General features: G+C 39.1%; 1 protein-coding gene across 3 annotated transcripts in view; it reads left to right on the top strand.

Annotated features, from left to right (window-relative positions):
* The first annotated feature begins 10,117 nt into the window (after window positions 1-10,117).
* The window catches only part of PAFAH1B2 (platelet activating factor acetylhydrolase 1b catalytic subunit 2), a 53,416-nt gene continuing 49,894 nt past the window's right edge, over window positions 10,118-13,639 (top strand). For 2 of the 3 annotated variants that reach the window (XM_077112820.1, XM_077112818.1), the window contains exon 1: window positions 10,118-10,251. The gene's annotated coding sequence lies outside the window, so the exon portion shown is untranslated. Of the gene's footprint in view, window positions 10,252-10,445; window positions 11,009-13,639 lie in introns of those variants that run through there. The other variant, XM_077112819.1, reaches the window with a different exon arrangement.

Genomic DNA, 13,639 nt, shown 5'->3' with positions numbered 1-13,639 from the left:
TCCTTTCTTATTGAAAACACTTCAAAGGATAGGAATAGAAGGGAACTTCCTCAACATGATAAAGGGAATATATGAAAAATCCACAACTAAAATCATCCTCAATGGGGAAAGATTGAAAGCTTTCCCCCAAAGATCAGGAATTAGACAAGGATGTTACTGTCACCATTGTTATTCAACATTGTGCTGGAAGTTCTATCCAGAGCAATTAGACAACAAAAAGAAATACAAGGCATCCAAATTGGAAAGGAAGAAATAAAACTCTCATTGTTTGCAGATGATATGATACTATATGTTGAAAATCTCATAACTCTACAGCAATGCTTCTAGAGCTAATAAATGAGTACAGTGGCAGGGTACAAGACGAACACCCAAAAATCAGTAGTGTTTCTATACACTAATAATGAACAATCTGTGGAGGAAATCAGGAAAAAAGTTCCACTTACAATAGCAACCAGAAATACAGAAATAGAAAAAAACCAATAACCAAATTTATTTGGAAGGGAAGGGTGCCCTGAATAGCTAAAAATAACTTGAGAAAGAAAAATGAAATGGGAGGTCTCACATTACCTGACTTTAAGGCGTGTTACGAAGCTACAGTGGTTAAAACAGCATGGTATGGCATAGAGATAGATATATTGACCAATGGAATTGAATAGAGTGTTCAGCTATAGACCCTCTCATTATAGACAATTGATCTTTGATCAGGCAGTCAAGCCAACTCACCTGGGACAGAATAGTCTCTTCAATAAATGGTGCTTGGATAACTGGATATCCATATGCCAAAGAATGAAAGAGGATCCATATCTCACACCTTATACAAAAATTAACTCAAAATGGTTCAAAGACCTAAACATTAGAGCTAAGACCATAAAACTTTTAGAAGAAAATGTAGGGAAATATATTATAAAACTTCTAATAGTAGGCAGTTTCGTAGATCTTACACCCAAAGCATGAGCATTGAAGAAAGAAATAGATATATGGGAACTCCTCAAAATTAAACACTTTTGTGCATCAAAAAACTTTGTCAAGAAAGTAAAAAGGCAGCCTACACAATGGGAGACAATATTTGGAAACAACATATTAGATAAAGGTCTAGTATCCAGAATATATAAAGAGATTGTTCAACTCAACAACAAAAAGACAAACAACCCTATTAATGATGGGGAAAAGATACGAACAGACACTTCTCAGAAGAGGAAATACAAATGGTTAAAAGGCACATGAAAAGATGGTCAACTTCCCTGGCTATTAGGGAAATGCAAATCGAAACCACAATGAAATATCATCTCGCACCCACCAGATGGCCATTATCAAAAAAATAGAAAATGACAAGTGCTGGAGAGGATATGGAGAAAGAGACACACTTATCCACTGTTGGTGGGAATGTCAAATGGTACAACCACTGTTGAAGGCAGTTTAGTGGCTCCTCAGGAAGCTAAGTATAGAATTGCCATATGACCCGGCAATACCATCACTAGGTATCTATTTAGAGGACTTGAGGGCAAGGACACGGGCCTGCATATCAATGTTTATAGCAGCATATTTACAACTGCCAAGAAATGGAAACAGCTCAAATGCCTATCAACAGAGGAGTGGCTAATCAAGCTGTGGTATATACATACAATGGAATATTACAGAGCTGTAAGACAAAATAGTCATGAAGAATGTAATAATGTGGATGGAACTTGAGGACATTATGCTGAGTGAAATTAGCCAGAAACAAAGGACAAATACTGTATGGTCTCGCTGATATGAACTACAATTAATGAGTGAACTTGGAGAATTTCAATCAAGAATTGAGGTTATCAGGAGATAAAAATAGGGTAGAGACTGGGTAATTGGAGCTGAAGGGATACAGATTGTACAACAAGACTGACTGTAAAAATTCAGAAATGGATAGCACAATACTACCTGATCGTAGCACAATAACGTAATTACACTGAATGAAGCTGAATATGAGAATGATAGAGGGAGGAGGGTTGGGGGCACATATGAAACCAGAAGGAAAGCTAGACAATAAAGACTGAGGTCTTTATTTTATATTTATTTTATAATCAAGGAATGCCTAGAGCATACAATGATAGTGATTAAATGCGCAAATTTAAAAATGTTTTTGCATGAGAAGGAACAAATGAATGCCAGTATTGGAGGGTGTTAAGAATAGATGGCCATTCATATTTGAAAACTTCAACTTCTGTGTGAGACTAAAGCAAGAAATGCTTATTTGATACAAAATTTATGTTTTGACTCTTGCATTTCCTAATTTAACTTATATGGACAGTTTACTTGAACACCATATGTACATGGGACTTTGAATAGGGCATGAGATTTTGTAGGTTTGTCCAGGTTAGTGTGATGTCCTGATAAATCCCAGTGATTTGAACAGTGAAGAAAGAAGTATTTGCAAAGTCCCTTTGGGGAAATGTGGAAAAAGGAGGAAATATTCAACTTCCCCATTTGGAGACTTCCTGATATTCTCAGAAGAAGTAGGGACAATTAAATCAATAGGCTGAGCCCTCAATCTTGGGATTTGGTCCTATGAAATTTAACCCAGCCTAGGATAGGCTAAGACTACTTAAAATTAGGCCTAAGAATGGGTACACAGTGGTTCAGTGATAGAATGCTGGCCTTTCATGTGGGAGACCTGGGTCTGATTCCCGGACCATGCACACCGCCCCCCCCCCCAAAAAAAAATTAGGCCTAAGAGTTACCCCCAGAGAACCTTTTTTGTTGCTCAGATGTGGCCTCTCTCTCTCTCTCTCTCTCTCTCTCCCCCTCTCTCTCTCTCTCCCTCTCTCTCTCTCTCCCTCTCTCTCTCTCTCCCTCCCACCCTCCCTCCCTCCCTCCCTCCGTCCCTCCCTCCCTCCCTCTCTCTCTCTCTCTCTCTGCCAATATGGCAAATGAACTCACTGCCTTCCCCTTCTCAATGTGGGACATTTACTTCCAGGTAAACCACCCTGGCAATGTGGAACAGAAATCCTAGAATGAGCTGGGACTCAGAAATCAAGGGATTGAGAAAACCTTCTCGACCAAAAGGGGGAAGAGAGAAATGAGACAAAATTAAGTGTCAGTGGCTGAGAGATTTCAAACAGAGTCAAGGGGTTATCCTGGAGGATATTTTTAGGCATTATATCGCTATCACCTTTTTAGTTTATGGTGTATTAGATTGGCTAGAGAGAAGTACCTGAAATTGTAGAGCTGTGTTCCAGTACCCATGTTTCTTGAAGATGACTGTATAATAATAATTTGCAATGTGACTATGTGATTGTGAAAACCTTGTGTCTGTTGCTCCTTTTATCTACGGTAAGTAGATAAATGTTTACAGGTGAGTAAAACATATGGATGAAAAATTAACAAATAATAGGGGGAACAAAGGTTAGAATAAATTGAGTAAATTGAAATACTAGTGGTCAATGAGAGGGAGTGGTAAGGGGTATGGCGTGTATGAGTTTTTGCTTTCTTTTGCTAGACAGATGCAAATGTTAAAAAAATGATCATGGTGATGAATACACAACTATGTAATGATATTGTGTGCCATTGATTGTAACCATGTGAAGAATGTTTGTATGTTTGTTCGTTGTTTATAATAAAAATATTTTTTTAAAGGCTAAACATCATTAAGACGTCAATTCTACCCAAATTGATCTACAGGTTCAATGTTATACCAATCAAAATTACAACAGGTTACTTTGTAGAAATGGAAAAACTAATTATCATTTTTATTTTGGAGGGTAACGGAACTCATATAGCTAAAACATCTTGGAAAAGAAGAATGAAGTGGGAAGTATCACACTTCCTGCATATTATAAAGTCAGTCATTAAAGCAGTATGATAGGGAGTGCATGAGTAATTCAGTGGTAGAATTCTCACCTGCCATGTAGGAGACCAGAGCTCGATCCCAGCCCATGCCCTCCAAAAAGAAAAAAGAGAATATTCAACAAATGGTGCTACAATAACAGGATATTCACATTAAAAAGAATAAAATGTGACTCCCACCACACAGTATGCAAAAAAAAAAGCATGATACTTTTGGCATAAAGATAGATATATTGATCAATGTAATCCAATTGAGAGCTCAGAAATAACCCCTCAGATCTATGGATCTATGGGCTCTGAAGCCCACTCAATTGGGACAGAACAGTTCCTTCAATAAATGGTGTTGGTGTCTGATTGTGAAAAACCTGTGATTGACACTTCTTTTATCCAGTGTATGGACAGATGAGTAAGAAAATACAGACAAAATAATAATAATAATAATAATAATAATGGGGGAATGGGGGATAAAATATTTTGGGTGCTCTTTTTTATATTTAACTTTTTTTTTTTTTTGGCATGGGCAGGCACTGGGAATCGAACCCAGGTCTCCAAGAACTCTGCCTGCTGAACCACCATGGCCCACCCTACATTTATTTTTATTGTGTTTGGAGTAATGAAAAAGTTCAAAAAATTGATTCTGATGATTAACAGCTATATGATGATATGGTGAACCATTGATCGTACACTTTGGATGATTATATAATGTGAATATATAATATATATCAATGAAAATGCATAAAAAAGAAATGGTATTGGGAGAGCTAGATATCCATAATCAAAAGAATGAAAGAGAACCCCTAACTCACACCCTACTTAAAAAATAACTCAAAATGGATCAAAGACCTAAATATAAGAATCAGTACCATAAAACTCCTAGAAGAGAATGAAGGGAAACATCTTCAAGATCTAGTCTTAGGCAGTGGTTTCTTAGACTTTATACCTAAAGCACAAGCAATGAAAGAAAACACAGATATGTGGGAACTCCACAAAATCAATTATTTCAGTGCTTCAAAGAACTTTGTCAAAAGGGTAAAAAGACAATTGACTCAATAGGAGAAAATACTTGGAAACCACATATTTGATAAGGGTTTGATATCAGTATATATAAAGAAATCCAACAACTCAACAGTAAAAAGATAAACAGCCCGATTTTAAAATGGGCAAAAGACATGAATAGACATTTCTCCAAAGAGGAAACACAGATGGCTAAGAGGCATATGAAAAGATGCTCAGCTTCACCAGCTATTAAGGAAATGCTAGTCAAAAGCACAGAGATATCATCTCACACCTACTAGAACGACACTATTGTAGGAGAAGATGTGGAGAAATTGGAACACTTATTCACCATTGATGGGAATGTAAAATGGAACAGTCACTGTGGAAGATGGTTTGGTGGTTCCCCAGGAAACTAAGTACAGAGTTGCCTTAGACCCAGCAATCCCAGTACCCTGAGTAGCAGGGACATGAACGGACATTTGCACACCGATGTTCACAGTGGCACTATTTACAATTGCTAAAAAGTGGAAACAACCCAAGTTTCCATCAGTAGATGACTGGATAAACATTATGTGGTATATATATATACCATGGAATATTATGCAGCATTAAAAAGGAATGAAGTCTTGAAACACACAACAACATAGATGAACCTTGAGGACATTATATTAAGTGAAGTAAGTCAGACACAAAAGGACAAATATTTTATGATCTCACTGATATGAACTAATCATTACATGTAAACTCATGAATACAAAATATAGAATATAGGTTACCAGGATATAGAATGAGGCTAAAGAATGGGGAGGGATTGCTTAAATTGTGCAGAATGTTTAGCTCAGGTGAACTTAAATGTTTGGAAATGGACAGAGGTGACGGTTGCACATTATTGTGAGAATAATTAACAGTGCTGAATGGTGTGTGAGAGTGGTGGAAAGGGGAAGTTTTGGAGTCATGTATGTAACCAGAAGGAAAGTTGGAGGTTAAAACATGGGAATGTATAACACAGTGAATCTTGTGGTGAACAATGTCTGTGATTAACTGCACAAATATAAAAAAGTTCTTTCATGAACTAGAGTAGATGTAAAACAGTATTATAAGGACTTAATAATAGAGGGGTGTGTGTGAAAAACTGTACTTACTGCAAACTACGGACTATAGTAAACAGTAATAGTATATTTTAATATTCTATCATCAACAGTAACAAATGCATTACACCAACACTATGGGCCAATAATGTGGGGAATAAGGAGTATGGGAGGATAAGGGTTTTCTTCTTTCTTTTTATTTCTTTTCTGGAGTGGTGAAAATGTTGTAACTTGATCATGGGTCTGTATGCACAACCATGTGATGATACTGTGAACCAGTGATTTTATACTTCAGATGGTTTCTATGCCGTGTAAAGACATCTTTTTTAATTGTAAAAACTTAACATACATATATTTTTGACATAAAAAATTCTATACATGGTGTACAATCAGTGTTCACAATATCATCGTATAGTTGTATATTCATCACCATGATCATTTTTTGAACATTTGCATCACTCTAGCAAAGGAAATAAAAAGAAAAAACTCATACATACCATACCCCGCAGCCCTCCCTCTCATTGACCACTATTGTTTCCATCTACCCAATTTATTTTACCCTTTGTCCCCTCTATTATTTATTTATTTTTCTCCATATTTTTTACTCATTTGTCCATACTCTGAATATAAGGAGCATCAGACACAAGGTTCTCACAATCACACAATTACATTGTAAATGCTGTATCTTTATACAATTGTCTTCAAGAATCTAGGCTACTGGAAAGCAGCTCAACAGTTTCAGGTACTTCCTTCTAGCCACTCCAATACACCATAAACTAAAAATATACCATAAAGTAAAAAGGGTATCTATACAGTGCATAAAAATAACCTCCAGGATAACCTCTTGACTCTGTTTTAAATCTCTCAGCCACCGATACTTTATTTTGTCTCATTTCTCTCTTCCCCCTTTTGATCAAGAAGGCGCTCTCAATCTCTTGATGCCAGGTCCTGGCTTATCCCAGGCTTTCTGTCCCATGTTGCCAGGGAGATTTACACCCCTGGGAGTCATGTCCCACACAATGAGTTCACATGGTAAGTTGGCTTAGAGCGAGAGGCCACATGTGAGCAACAAAAGAGGTTCTCTGGGGGTGACTCTTAGGCCTAATTTTCAGTAGACTTAGCCTGTCTTTTGCAGGAATAAGTTTCATAGGGGCAAACCCAAGATCAAAGGCTCGGCCTATTTATTTGTCTCCATGCTTGTGAGAATATCAGGAATTCTCCAAATGGGAAAGTTGAATTTTCCCCCTTTCTCCCCATTTTCCCAAGGGAACTTTGCAAATACTTCTTTATTCACTGTTCAAATCACTCTGGAATTTCTCAGGGCATCACACTAACCTGGACAAACCTACATAATCTCATGGCCTATTCAAGTTTCCATATACGTATGGTGTTCAATTAAACTGTCCATATATTTAAATTAGAAAATGCACTAGTCAAAACATAAATTTTGTACCAAACAAGCATTTCTTGCTTTAGTCTCATGCAGAAGTTGAAGTTTTAAAATATGACTGACCATCTATTTTCAACACCTTGCAATACACTCCTTTGTTCTTCCTTATACAAAAACATTTTTTAATTTGTACATTTAGTCATTATCACTGTACACGCTAGGCATTCCTAGATTATACCATCTCCGTCTTCATGTAAAGACATCTTAGTAAAAAAATACTCATAGCATAGTGCACTGAAAATAATGTAGTCTAAATAGATATTTGTAGAATTTGAAAAAAAAAAAAAGACTCAAATTGGCTAATCTGAATAGGTTCCACTGACCAAAGATGGGACAATGTGATTTACCAATAAGCTTAAATAATTGCTATTGTTTAAACACATCAGATTTGTTAAAATCAGATATGTTGAATCTGTGAGTTTGTAATGACACTTAAGCACACACACATACACATTGTTTTAAAAAAAGAAGAATGTGACAAATTGTCAGTTCTTGAAATAAAAATGTTATGCTTTTTACTATATTTCTAAATATCTCAGCCTGCCCCAAGGATCTTAAGATTGAGGAAATGAAGTATTTATTGAATACATTGCTATTGAATGAAAGGATTTGAGGCAATGAAAATGTGTTAATTTGTAAGGAATCTGTGCGAAATTTTTTTGTCAAAAATTTCTTAATATTGTTTAATAATGAACAAAATTTCAAACTGAAGTCCCCAGTTTACATTTAGTCATGCTTACTCCAGCGCATTTGAGGACTTCAACCATCCATAGACATTTTGTCATGGTTTTTGCATTTTCTCCCTTTAGGTTGGCATTTAGTTACAATGGATACCAGATTAAAGAATCTGGATAGAGCCATAAAACCCATCATCATTAATGGGAAGACAATTTAAAGAATGAAAAACAACTCTCCGGATAGTTTTCAGTCACTTTGTTTCAAAGTCAGAAAACAGTTATTTTTTACAAATCACCCACCAATTAGGTTCTCTGGAAAACAGTCTGGGGATTGCCTGTGGAGAGTGAGACTGAGGAGGGGGAAAGGGTGTGTAACAGTGCACAAACTGCCAGCATTATGTTCATGCATGTAACTGAGGGGACAGTGGACTAGAAAGGACCTTGGTAATCATCTAGTCCCGGCTTTTTATCGTACAGCCTAAAAAACAAAGGCTGGAAGAAGTTAAAAGAACGGGGCACCTTGAAGCCTAGTTTAGGGCCCTTTCCACTATGCCGCATGCATATTTCTAAAAGTGAATTATTTAGAAAGCTAAAACAGACAAGTTCAGGAGACATTCTCTTAATTAATTTCAGGGTTCAGTGGCATTGAGATTTTGCCCAAATACTAAAAATTGCATAAGCCATAAAAGTATTTCAATATTTGCAGAGGCTATAATGACTAGGTGCCATATTCCCTAGGAGCACACCTACCCTGTTGATGTTTCTCAACTTAAAACTTGGAAACAAGAAAGTATGAAGACGGGCCAAGGCTTCCACACAGGAACAAATTCAACGCCTGATTATTCATTCATCATTCAGAGGGTCTACAACGGATCAGGTGCTGGGAATCTACAAAACAAGGTCTCTGCTCTCCTAGCGCTCTCAGTATTGCAGGGAAGACGGTGCATTAAACAACTAATTACATTAAAAAGTGTTGAATGTTAAAAATAGGGAAATGTAGGATTCTATGACTTACCCCTGAACAATTCAAGCTGTTTCTCTTGTATTGTCCATATTATTTCTGGACTGCCTCTTTAGAGCATCATTTGAATTCCCCAAACATGAATTATTTTCAATAAAATACTTAAACCTTTACTGAGCACCTGCTGGAGTATCATATGTTGTAAGAACATCTAATAATGCAAGGTAAATTAACAATGTAAAAATTACACGAGGACAAAATTATTTTGGATTATATATGACAGCACAAGTGATCCGAAAAACATTTAATGTATTTTGATACCTTAGGCTCCCAGGATTTTACAGTATTCTTGCCAGGTTTTGTCAGCAAAATCAACCCTCCCCTGATCCAATTTCAGAGCCCTGGAAGGCTCTACCTATTCCCCTGCATATGTCTGAATGAATCATATTGATTCTTGAAGGGCCAGCTTGGGGACACCAATCTTTTCTACCATAAGCCCGCGCACATGTTTTGTCCCTCTTCTCTTGCATTTCCTGCATCTCTCTAGCATTGAGCATATAATCTTTTCAATATTGACTTTGTATATGTATGTCTTCCCCTAAACTAGACGAATCTTTAAGACAAAACTGCGGCTCACCCCTACTGTATCATCATAAGAGGCGGTCACCGAAATTCCATACATTTATCCTGCAGAAATTCCACTCATTAAGTGTAAAGGCCTGCCTCATGAACCTCGGGGTCCTAATTCCCACCCATTTTCGGCAATCTGATTTATTCCAGAGTGTGAAGAAGTAAGCCAGGTTGGCGGGGTGTGAAGGGAATGGCGTCAGTATGAAGTCACGCTACATTGTCCCGAATGCCATCTCCACAGCGCGGTGGCATTAACGCAGGATTGAGGGATGAGGCTGCAGGGAAGTTAGCGGTCTATCCAAGTTGTGTAGACTATTTGCAAAAAAGGCAGCAGCATGGGGAACAAAGCATGGGACCTCATGGGGCGTGGCAGGAGACCCGGGCATTAACATCGAGCGCCCGCCGAGAGCGAAAGTGGGGAGCGAAGCCACGCAGAGGACGGGCAGGGTGGGGGTGGGACTTCCGGAGTCCATTTGCCTGAGTGGCAGGGGAACCGGAAGTGGAGGTGCTGCTGCTGGTGCTGGGGCCCGAGGAGGGACGCGCCGGAGCGGGGCCGCCGGGACTGAGCGAGCGACAGACGCGCCTCCCGCCGACGCCGCAGCCGCCTGGGGCCCGCACGGACCCTCTACCTGCGTGAGTGCTTTCAGAGTCGCGGGGAACCTGTGGCTTAGAGGTGGAAATTGGATGAGGCCTGCGGTTTATTATTGTGAGAAGCCCGCGACCTCCCCTCCCCCACCTGCTGGGCCCCTCCTCCCCCGCACCACCCCTCCCCCTCCTCTGGACCCTTGGGGGCCTCGCGCGCGCGCCGTCTCCGCGGGCCCGGCGTTGGTTGCGCGGCCGACGGCGCAGCTCCCTGGTCCTTCAGGCCGCTCGCCGTACCCCTTAGAGCGTTTTTTCCCAGCACCCCACCCCCAAACCTGTCGATTTGCCTCTGCTGCTAGCCTGTTCCTCAACCCCGCCTCTTTCAGTTGAGGGTTATCGTGGCGGGGCGGATCCCCCTGCCCTGCCCACCCCCTGTGGAGTAGGTCTCCCTGCATCGCAGCTCCCAGTGGCCAGTTGTTCTCTCCTACAAGCACCGTTTGCATCAACCCTTCCTGCCTCTGGTCCCAGCTGTTCCTTTTCCTTCCATCTCTGAGGTTAAGCTTCTGACTCTTCTTTCCTCTTTCCTCTTGGCGAAGAGGACTTTACGTGAGCTCAAAGCAGTTACTTTGTTTTTTAACCGAGCACTTTTTCTTCTCCCATTTGTTGGAAAATTTCAGCTTTTCAGAAACTTCTCCGTTTCCTCTTCTAATGTTTTCCAAAGATCTATAGATTGTCAAAACTCAGAAGGGATTATTGCTTAGAGGACTGTCCAGTCCACCACGTCGTTTAAGAGATGAGGCTCAGAGAGGTGGGTGATTTTTCCCCCCAGATCATCCAGCTACTTAAACCTCCTGGTGAATAGGTTATTTTAGGTCGTTTTCTCCTAGTCAGTGGCCACTTATCAGATCAGGACCTTCTGGTCTTAAGGTTTGTAAATTACCCGCTGCGGATTTACCCGTTGCATGGTGACTCACTATTCTTTACCTCTGCTTTCCGTGGCTCCCAGGGCAGTACTGCTTTTTATAATTTCTATACAAACCTTAAGAAAACGGACCACTTGAAGCTTTGCCCTCTACTTGATGCTTACCATGGAGAAAGAGAAGACCACCCGGACCCCTCCTCGGACCTCATTTGTACAGCTTTAAATATGTGGGTGTTGGGAGAGAGGAAAAGGTGTGGAGAAAGAGGAAGAAGAGAATATAGAGGTTTAATGCCCTTGGCATTTGAATATGCCTTTACTTTACCTATGTCTTGTGTCTGTAGGGTGTTCTGAGTACACGGTTCTGACATAAAGGTTGCCTCCGTGTGGGGGAAGAGGGAAGGAGTTGGAAATCCTTGTGCTTTTATTGGTTGGCTTGGGCATTTGATAATAAGTCATGGATATGCTGAACCAGGGGACCTACCCACCAGCCCTACCTCCCCTACCAGTGAGGCAGGATATTTAGGAAGAGGCCTGCCTTCCCCTACAGAATGATCCTCCCAATACCTTCTGAAGCAAAATGAAGAGTTTCGGGTCAGGGTGGAAGCATTCTAAATCATTTAGTTCTTAGTGCATCTTTTCCTCTCCATCTGTTTCCTGGTTCAGACTCAAGAAATATCCAGCTCAGTTTGAGAATTTATAATTCTTTGTTGTTGAAACTGGGTTCTGATTAAACATACTACATCATGCTGGTATAAACATCTGGAAATTCTGGTGTTATATACTGTCATAGTCCAAGTTAAGTAGAGATGATTGGAAATGCAGGAAAATTGGGAACTAAGAATCTGAAGCAGGTGCCACCTCTACTAAGTAGTTCTCCTACCCTTCAACTTAGCAGAGAACTCATTTTAATGAACTGTTACAGCTTCCCTGGAATATAGCTTCTCATGGTAAATTAACAAAACTTTTGTTCTTTGGCCCATTTATCCCCATTCTACTTGGTTTTACTAACCAAAGCCTGCTGTTTGTGATCTCTGAAGGTATTGACTTGCTGAATGGGGAGATTATTATGAATCACTATTGTGAAATGGGAATTATTTCCCTCGGTTGGCCTATTTTTTTTTATTACTGGTCATAGCTTCCACATTCTAAAGACCTCTATGTTACAATATTGCCCTCCACTTGAGGTGGGAAACCCGAAAGTTAGGCTTTTGTGACTTAGCACAGGCCACCCTCTGGAGGGCACCTCATTCATTCTTCATTTTTCTTATAAAGAATGCAAGTTTGTTTTATCTAATTCCCAAATTATTAGAATTGTCTAAATGCTGTAGTACATTTCCAGCCTGATTCTTAAAGAGGAGATTGCATGGATTTATAGCTCAGTTTTTCCTATCCTGCTGTTTGAAAATGTTGCCAAACCATAGGCATCAGTAAAACTGTGAGAGCTACTTTGTATTGTAAGATTTTGATTTGGCAAAATAATAGAAAATCCAAGTGTCTGAAGGTTCAAAGAAACAAGCTTTCACATAGATACTTTGCCCTTGTAGAGGAGGAAGAAGAATGACTTTGTATGCATAAAGAAAAAAGACTAGCTAAGTGGAAATATTTTGTGATTGTTCCTCAGTCCTATGGTTTGTAACCTCAGATAAGTGACATTTTGTTCCTCAGTTTCTCTGACTGAATCTTTTTTCATTTTGCCCATTGAAGAAATTTAGGACTGAGATGGAAATATTTTTTTCATTAGAGCAGTTGTAGGTTTACAGAAAAATCATGCAGAAAGTAGAGTTCCCACATACCACTCACACACACAGTTATCCTTATTCTTAGCAGTAGTGTGGTAGCTTTGCTACAGTTGATGAAACCTTATTATTATAATTCTATTATTAACTATAGTCTGTAGTTTTCCTTAGGGTTATTCTTTGTGTGGTACAGTTCTACTCTGGTAATTTATACAGCCTAAACTTAATCATTTTACTCACTTGAGTAGACAGCTCATTGGTGTTAAATACATTCACAGTGTTCTGCTGCCATCACCACCAATCATTACCAGCACTGTTCTATCACCCTAAACAAAAACTCTGTACCAACTGAAAGTTAACTCTCCATACCCTGACACTACCCCTGCCCCTAGTAACCGCTATTCTAATTTTTTTTATTGTACCAATCTCAATTTATTTGAAGAATAAACATTTCTTCTTCCAAGCTAGAACAAAAATTAATCAAGGAATGACTGTGTATTCTAATTTCTGACTATGATTTGCATCTTCTAATTATTTCATATAATGAGATCTTACAATATTTGTTCTTTCATGTCTGACTTATTTTTTGCTCAGCATGATGTCTTCAGGGTTCATCCATGTTGTAGCATATATTAGAACTTCATTCCTTTTTAATACTGAATAATATTCCATTGAAGGTATATGCCACATTTTGGCAATTGTGAATAATTATGCTATGAACATCAATATGCAAATATCTGTTGGAGAGAGATGGAAGTATTTTGCTTGGAGCAAAATTAAA

Source organism: Tamandua tetradactyla, chromosome 8 (assembly GCF_023851605.1).
Source record: "Tamandua tetradactyla isolate mTamTet1 chromosome 8, mTamTet1.pri, whole genome shotgun sequence".
Classification (NCBI taxonomy): Eukaryota; Metazoa; Chordata; class Mammalia; order Pilosa; family Myrmecophagidae; genus Tamandua; species Tamandua tetradactyla.
The sequence above is the reverse complement of the archived record's forward strand: the minus strand, read 5'-3'. Positions and strand labels throughout refer to the sequence as shown.